Source organism: Pollachius pollachius (assembly GCF_949987615.1).
Source record: "Pollachius pollachius genome assembly, chromosome: 20".
In the NCBI taxonomy this organism is placed as follows: domain Eukaryota; kingdom Metazoa; phylum Chordata; class Actinopteri; order Gadiformes; family Gadidae; genus Pollachius; species Pollachius pollachius.
Genome location: NC_136953.1, coordinates 15,595,313 through 15,602,998, shown reverse-complemented (window position 1 = coordinate 15,602,998; position 7,686 = coordinate 15,595,313).

Genomic DNA, 7,686 nt, shown 5'->3' with positions numbered 1-7,686 from the left:
ACAAGCCCTGATGCCAAGTGGAGGAGGGGGTGGTGTGTGTGGGGTGCTGGTGGGTGTCGAGGGGGGGGGGGGGGGGGATAGTGAAGTTTGACGTGTCATTCCTGAAATTGAGTTTTGATAACTGACAATTTGTTCAGCTAGTGAAATGTCAGGAGTCCAAAAAGATTGATGAAGTGCATAATAGATGTCTCAGATTGACTCTGGCGCCGTGGGCCCCCAGTCCCACGCAGGTTTCAGGCCCCTGCAAACACACACACACACACACACACACACACACACTCAGGAACACACACACACACAGACACCTAGTTGCAAACGCAGACGCACGCATTCGCGCACACACTCGCGCATAAATCCACACACCTAAATAGATCGCCGCACCCACACATAAATCCGCACACATAAACTGATCCATATACACACACAGACAGACAGACACTTACACACAGACACACTTGTGCGCATACATTAACACACATAAATGAATGCACACACACACACACACACACACACACTTGGTGGGTTGGAGCGGAGTCTCTGATATGGGAAAACGTTCCGTGTCAATTTCACTCTGGTGGATGTTATTCCTGCCCAAACACGGAGTCGTCACTCAGCCCCGGTTTGGTACTGTATAATATTGCTGTGCTGAGATCATCTGCCTGGCTCTGAGAGAGCAGGTCCTTTAGTTGGAATCCTAATAACACACAGAGGACGTTTGAGTGTGTCAGACTTTGTGGCCGTTGACTTGTGCTAGGAACAGTGTGTTTCAATGATTGTATGGAAAAAAATAATGATTTGTTTTTCATTCATGCGTTTTTTTTTTTTCACTTTTATTTGTTAACTTTATTGTGTGTGTTTAGTTCTATGCTGTCTGTCTCTGCCTTTTCTTGTTTGTATCGGATCAAAACGGGGCATTTTTAATCATCTATTTCTGATGTAACGCAGCTGCAAACCCCGCAAGGCTAGCTTAGCCTTAGCTCCAACTGTCACATTTTTCCACAGACAAACTGAATATCATTGGTTAGTGCCACTCTTTATTTATATATTATTCATTTATTTTTTATATTTAGTTATAAATATATATATAAACAACTTATCCCTGGCAGTATTCGTGTAAACTGCCAAAGAAAATACAAGCCGTTCCATTTCATATTGCAGAATGTAAATGAGGTGGCAGTGCTTCTGCTGAGCTGTTTTGCCGATCCACCATTTGACTTGGAGAACGTGAAATGTGTTGTTTTTTTCGCGCTGGTAGGTAGATGCTGGCTAGCAGCCTGCCTGCGAGACACGCCGCCCATCCGCCCATCTCACCGCTATAAGCAGAGACGTGTGATGCTAGCATGTGTCTAGATCAGGGGTGTGACTTAGCAAAGGTTGCGTGCCATTGGAAAAACAAACGCGCTAATGTCTATATTGGGGAGGGGGAGACTTTCATAAAGGTGACACTTGCGCCGTTCCAATGGTAATTTGCCAAATTTTTAAGATGCATGGGTCACCTAAAGTCAATTTGAGACCTTACGCCAATGAATCTTCACACTGGCTCTCGTGAATCTACGAAGCAAATGCTGTACAGTGAGCGGTAGCTTATAGCGGGATGCGCCTCGCCTTCTACAAGACGCAGCCTCCAACGTTCCTCCGCCGCTCTTTGTCTTTTCCGGCGCCATGGTCGACGTTTTGCTCATCGCCGTCTCCATCATCGTCTTTGCCACGTTCTCTGTCGGTTACTCAGTTCGCCCCGAGGAAGCTGGGCGCCATCCAAAGAATACATCTGCCCGTCATAAAAACACCAAGTTTTGAAGTGTGACAGCGCAACAGCTGTGACACTTTGAACACTTCCACTTCTTTTGTTTTAGTTTGGGAGAGACATGGGTGTCGGTTTGTTGTTTGCAAACACTTTGGGGTTCTTATACCTTACAGATGAAAGTTCGGCAATGCTACCCTTAAGCAAGAATAGGAAAATGCATTTGTAAGAAAATCGAAGGGGGGGGGGGGGCCCGTTGTTTTGATTAACGATGGCCACAAGCACACCAGTATGTTTTTATTTTAAAATGGTCTTCAGATATCAAAGTCATAACGGGAGGGCTAGAATTAACGAAATCAAAGGCCAAACCCGTAGTTTTTTCTGCCGTTCTGTGTAACGGACTACAGAATGTCTAAATTAAGCAATTAAATGTCACGTTTCAACTATGATTCATTGTCAACTCTTTCTATCGTCAATTTTATTATCCGTTTAAAACCAAAGGGCTTTATTGCGGTTGTATTTCCGAGCCCCTTGGTAAGCACCACAATCGTTATATAAACCACAGATTTGTGATTCCAACTGACAGACTGCGCAATCAGAGCAATGCACAATCCATGTTTATTTAATAAGACAGATTTGTGCCACAGATTCAGTGAGTGGGATCTGGGATGTCGCAGTTGTTGTACACAAACCCAGAACGATCCAGGAAGATAAACTACACACCGTCTTAACGGAATAGTTAATATCACGGCACACCAGATGAACCTTTTCATGTCCATTTGTAAAATGCTTCAAGGTTTTTGAGTATGGGTTCTATTAAACTCATCTACCATGTTATGCTTCGACTCCGAGTCTGATTGGTAGATTTTTTTTCTCTCTCGTTCGTGTGTGTGTGTGTGTGTGTGTGTGTGTGTGTGTGTGTGTGTGTGTGTGTGTCTGTGTGTATTCCCTATGCTAAACCCTATTAGGGGATGGAGTGGAGCAGTGCCTCTGCATCTCCCCTTATCTGCCAAGAATGGCTCTCATGGCTGATTGAAATGCTACCTCTGAAGTCCCATTCTACGCCACACACAGTAAACACAGCCGCACAATGTAACTCACTCCCTCAAAGCCCTTTTCGTTTCTGTTCCTCTGCTCTTTTTTTAACCATAGGCGTCTGGAGATTAGCCCGGTTCAAATTTGTATTATTTTTTTTTTCTTTGGAAGAAAGACGGTTTATTCGGCGAGATGCATGTGCAGAAAAATTGGCCAGCAAAGCATTAATATGTATAATTAATTGAGTTGTTATCCACACATTTTGAGTCACCGAGGGAGAGAGGGACAGACTGGCGCCACACTATTTCCATTTTCTCCTTATTTTTCCTTTCCTTTTTTCTCTTTTACATTTACATTCCAATTCAATTTGCTCAACTGGAATTATCTTGTGTCCCTTCTTGGTGGAGATTAATTCATTTTTTTCCTTGTTGTTCATTTCTGAGTTTAATAACATAACCCAAAGGTATTTCGGCTTCCCAGAGAAACAAGTTGAAATGTTACGAGCGGTTTCTGCAGTTATTTTTTGCCTGCCGCTTTGTAGATTTCCATATTTTCCTCCGTGTTTGTGTGTCTCCGTTCCCCACCTCGTAAATGAATACATTATGAATTCCAAACACCAGGCTTATCAATATCTCCACATCTTGGCCAGCCGCCAGAGATAATCAGCCAAGGCAGGAAGAGGAATGGGTGTTCACAACGTTCATCACTGCTCTTCTTTAAATGCACATCAACATGCAAGCGGCGGCACATGCACATGCGCACAAGTGCACGTGCATGTGCACATGCACACGTGCACGTACACACACATATATACATGTAGCTCACATGCACCCACCCACCCACACACACACATATATATACACGTAGACTGCACACGCATGCATACTCAGAAGGACGCGCACATGCATGCAGGCGCACGCACACACACTCACACCCATATGTTGACAGTAAACACAAACACCTATATACAGAACACACGCATACACATGTTGGCAGTACACACTCGCCTATATACAGAACAGGCACACATGTAGAAAACAACAGATAAAGAGCACAGACACAAAGACAATGCTCACATACACACACACACACACACATAGGAGGAATGTACACACGCACACTCTCACACAAACACATCAGGAAAATATACACTGTGCTACACAAATACACATAAAGACACACAAAATCCCAGCACAAGCACTCACACAAACAGTCAGAGACACAACGCGCAAACAAGCATTAAGATCATTAGGAACACGAAAACATGACACTAATACATGATACAGATATACAAAATCACGTCAAAACAGAAACCGGGGGGGATGAGAAAACACTGCCCCACACACACACACACACACACACACACACACACAGTGGCACAGACAGACAGACAAATCTGCAGGTTCTGGCTGGCATGAAATCCTCCGACTGCAGCGTTGTTCACCGGCTGTCACGCGTGTCGTGGGCGACGGAGAGAACCCCCATTTGACACCTGCTTGTTTACCCTGCCACCGCTCCCGCAGAAGAGGAGCCAATTCATGGGCGCTGTGTCACGCACCGCCCAGGTGTTCCTTCAGAGGCGCCGTTACACCTGTAAGCCGCCCCCCCCTAACGATAGCGCGGCTCGCTGGTACCTTCCCTGTTAACCCCTGCACCACCCACATCCCCCTCCCCCATTAGGATAATTACAGCTTTCTGCGCCCGCTGTGCGCCAAAGATGAGATTTCTCCACCGGCCCGTTTTTATTTTTTTTTTCAAGTTACGGGAACGGCGGTGGTTTGCAAATTTGCGCTGATTGTGCCGTGATTATGTTGTCACCGATGCTGTGGTTATGATCGGCCGTAATTGCGGGTGTGCATTAGCTTCTAACAAGCAGGCCCCCTCTCTCGCACTCTCGCACTCGCTCTCTTAATATCTCTCTGTCTCGCTCTCTCTCTCTCTGTCTTTCCAGCGCTCTCTCTCTCTCTCTCTCTCTCTCTCTATCTGTCGATGTCTCTCTATCTGTCGTTGTCTCTCTCTCTCGCTCCTGTCTCTCTCTCTGTCTTTCCAGCGCTCTCTCTCTCTCTCTCTCTCTCTCTCTCTCTCTCTCTCTATCTGTCGATGTCTCTCTGGCTCTCTCTCTCGCTCTCTCTCTCTCTCTCTCTCTCTCTCTCTCTCTCTCTCTCTTTATGTCTCTCTGTCTCGCTCTCTCTCTCTCTGAGACAGAGAGATGGTTGGGGTATATTCGGGTGATGTAAACGGGTGGTGTATGTGCTCGGCTTTTATTGGGTGTTGTCTATGGGTGGGGTATATGGTCGGTGTAAATGGGTGGTGAATACGGCTGGCACACTAAGCCTACTGCCCATGAGTGGCGTCTCTCTATGTCTCCGCCATCGTGTGTGTTTCTCCATCTCTTGTCTCCTCTTTCAGTGTGCGGTTCGGCTTTAAATATTTACACTATTCCCAGGTAGGGTTTCAGCCGCACAGGAGGAGGAAAAAATAGAGAGAAATGGAAAAAGATATTCGGTGGAAGCGGGATGACTCCTGGGGAACCTGGGGGAGGGTTAATGATCCGCTCCAGGTGTGTGCAGCTGTGTGCGTGTGTGTGTGTCCTCCACGCATGCATTCATGCAGCTGTGCTGATGGCGATAGAGAGAGAGAGAGAGAGAGAGAGAGAGAGAGAGGGAGACGGATCCAGTCCAGCTGTTGGGCGAGAGACACGATTCGTCACCGAGACACACACTATGGATCCGACTGCACAGAATCGTAATAAACAACCACCTCTCGAAGGACGATGGTAAAATGGTAAATTGAATGCATTTTACATCGCCTTTCTAACCAGTGGCCACTCAAAGGCTTTTGAATTATTGCCTACGAATCACTCATTCATGCACACATTCACACAGCGACGGCGGTGTCACCCACACAGGGCGACAGCCAGCTCTAAAGGAGCAGTCAGGGTAAGGCGTCTCGCTCAGGGACACCTCAACACTCGGCTAGGAGGAGCCGGGGATCGAACTAGCAACCTACCGGCCACCAGCCATCCCGCTCTACCTCCTGAGTCACACGCCGCCACAGAACGACGTTCGTTTCAAACATTGCGGCGTTCCATCCGGACAGCCGTCGTCGTTAGTGTCGCTCGGGTCCCACTCTCGTACCGTATGGACGTGGAGCGGGGCTGGCAGCCAGCTCATTTGGGACGGGGTGTGTTTTACAAGATGTGGGCCTACAGACAGCGAAACGCCCAGAACGGGCTGCGCGGGGCGGCGGCGGTCCACATGGCGACCGGAACACATTTCCACGACTGGCAGCGGCTGAACAGAACGGCGCCGCCGTCTTTGGCACACCGGGCGCCACCGGTTTGTTTATGGCCTTTCGAAAAAAAAGGAAAATAGGAAAACGCCGGCGCAAACAAACAAACAGAGAAGTTAGTGTTTATTTGGAGCGTGTTGGAGCAAGCGTGTCCCTTGTCAGGGCAGCGTTTCAGCTGTCCACATTTGAACAAATGGGGAGTAATTTGCATCTCATTAAACCCTCCACCTCTCCCTCTTGAAGAATTTCACTCCCCCTTTTCTCCTTTCTGTCTCTCTCTGTCCCTCGCTTACTGTCTCTTTATCTCTCTCTCTTGCTCTCGCTTCTCTCTCTCTCTCTCTCTCTCTCTATGCCCCTCTCTCTCTTTCTCTGTGTCCCCCTCTCTCTCTCTCTCTCTCTCTCTCTCTCTCTCTCTCTCTATGCGCCTCTCTCTTTCTCTGTGTCCCCCTCTCTATGTCTGTCTCTCTCTCTCTCTCTCTCTCTCTCTCTCTCTCTTCCTTTGGGCGGTGTCCCCTTCCACCATTTCGTTGCCATCTCCACTCACGCTCATTAAAAGATACCCCCTTTCTTGGACGTCAACACATCAACATGGGACCAGTGTGAGTTAAATGAGTGATAGATGTGCTCTCCCCCCTCTCTCCCCCACTCACCCACCCTTTCAGGCCTTGAGTGCTTGATTAAAACGGCCTGACTCGGACCTCTTGATGAGCATATGGATTAAAAGCGCTGCGTGATTTCAGGGGCCATTCTCCCCCACTCCTAATTGAAAGCCTAATGGCCGCCCACCGCATATTAATTAAAACCAGGGGTTATAGGCCTCTGGGACACACCATTTAGGTGTCTCATTAAAAATTAATAACCCTCAGTTAATTATTATTATCGTGTTGTGAATCACGTGCCGCGTATAAATAAGACAATGGGAAAAGCCCCCCTTTCCTCTCCTCCCACCTCACCTCCACACAACCCCTCCCACGACCATATAAGGTAAGCCTGTTGTTGTTGCTGGGCTAGAGGCAGCTGTAAGCCTGGCTGTTGTTTTGGGTAAATAACCGTATTTGGTCATTCTGAGCTCTTCCTGGTTCCAGAGTAAGCGATGGGTATTTGTCTTGTGAGCATGTTGCCGCGGCTGTCACAACGCATGCGGTTTGTAATCAATGAAACCAGACTTAAGGATTGGTTTGGGGGGGTTGGTGAAGCCATGACATAATGCAGGTAATTCGATGCTGGCTGCATGTACTCAATAATCCCGGTGTATGACAAAGTATCACAAACAGGCCCGAAGGCGCGCGTGCATAAATCTATCTCAAATCTAGTTAATCCGACTCAAAACTAAATTCCAAAAGAACATCTACTCCGGATCCATGTAGGAAATGTCGGCGTTCAATCTGCCGAACAACGGCAGAATACTTTAATCAATGGACAAAATGTGTGCCATCGTCACAGAGAAGCAGGAGATTAATCGATATCGTGTTTTATTGTGTTTGTATCGTGTGATTAAATGTGTGCGCCGATACAGAGACAACAACGGCTAGACAAACGAGCGAACCATGCAGCAGTAGGGCTCTCGGTTCATCTTGCTCAGGGAGCGAACACCGCCAGCACATGAAATGCTAAAACAA